The sequence below is a fragment of the Penaeus vannamei genome, chromosome 16, assembly GCF_042767895.1.
Source record: "Penaeus vannamei isolate JL-2024 chromosome 16, ASM4276789v1, whole genome shotgun sequence".
Classification (NCBI taxonomy): domain Eukaryota; kingdom Metazoa; phylum Arthropoda; class Malacostraca; order Decapoda; family Penaeidae; genus Penaeus; species Penaeus vannamei.
Genome location: NC_091564.1, coordinates 42,564,349 through 42,565,833, shown reverse-complemented (window position 1 = coordinate 42,565,833; position 1,485 = coordinate 42,564,349).

Genomic DNA, 1,485 nt, shown 5'->3' with positions numbered 1-1,485 from the left:
GGGGAGGAAGGGGAGGAGGGGAAGGGAGGAAGGGTGGCCGGATAGGGAAGGGGGGAGGGGATGAAGGGTGTCCGGATGGGGGAGGGGGAGGAGGGTGTCCGGATAGGGGGAGGGGGGAGGGGGAGGAGGGGAAGGGTGTCCGGATAGGGGAGGAGGGGGGGAGGGGAAGGGTGTCCGGATAAGGGGAGGGGGGAGGAGGAGAAGGGTGTCCGGATAGGGGAGGAGGGAGGGGGGAGGAAGGGAAGGGTGTTCGGAAAGGGGAGGGGGGAGGAGGGGAGGAAGGATGTCCGGATAAGGGAAGGGGGAGGGGGAGGAAGGGTATCCGGATAGGGGAGGGGGGAGGGGGAGGAGGGGAAGGGTGTCCGGATAGGGGGAGGGGGAGGGGGAGGAGGGAGGGGTGTCCGGATAGGGGAGGGGGAGGGGGGAGGGGAAGGGTGTCCGGATAGGGGAGGGGGGAGGAGGGGAGGAAGGATGTCCGGATAAGGGAAGGGGGAGGAGGAGAAGGGTGTCCGGATAGGGGAGGGGGGAGGGGGAGGGTGTCCGGATAGGGGAGGGGGGAATGGGGAAGGGTGTCTGGATAGGGGAGGGGGGAGGAGGGGAGGAGGGGAAGGGTGTCCGGATAAGGGAGGGGGGAGGAGGGTAAGGGTGTCCGGATAGGGGAGGGGGGAGGAGGGGAAAGGTGTCCGGATAAGGGGAGACCTCTCTCTCTGCGATTAACGGAACGCGGGATTTCTCCGAGGAATCCCTCTTGCAAAAGGGGATCCGGGATGGTCCTGAGAGCGCGTAAGAGACGTCGGCGGAATCACTCGTCCCGCAGAAGCTCTTCCCGGGGGGGGGGGGGGGGTGAGCACTACGTCACTTCCGAAGTTCTGTTGGCACTGGATCGCGTTGAACAAATTATGAACAGATAAGAAAAAGCCTCAAACGGGGGCGCCTGTTCACGAAAGTCCCAAATATCCGTTCATGGAATCTCCCCCCCCCCCTCCACCACTACCATGAACCATACTCCCTCTGCCCCCCCCCCTCCCCCCATACCCTCATTCCATAGTCTATATACACACCAACTATAACCCCTTACCCCCCCCCCCCCCACGTTAACCCTCTCCCCTCCCCTTCTCCCCTACCCCTCATCACCTCCCCCCTCCTCCTCCCAATTCTCTCGCCTCTTTTTTTCTGCCGAGCTTGACCGGCTGCCGGTCTCGGATGCGCGACCGTTGATGAGGAAAGTAGGAAACTTTTTCTTTCTTTCTTTCTTTTTTTTATTATAATTATTTTTATTAATTTTATTCAAGAGCTATAACGAACTGCCAGAACCAGCGGTTGTGTTTCGTTATAAAAGGAGACGTTTCTTAAATCGAATTAGTTGGCGCAGACGTCCGGCCAAACAACTCCATTAGCAAATTAAGCTTCGAGACGTTTCCACCGCTCGCAAAATTGTATCCCTCCTTTTCATATTCTTAAGTACATGCCATATCCACCCGGTTT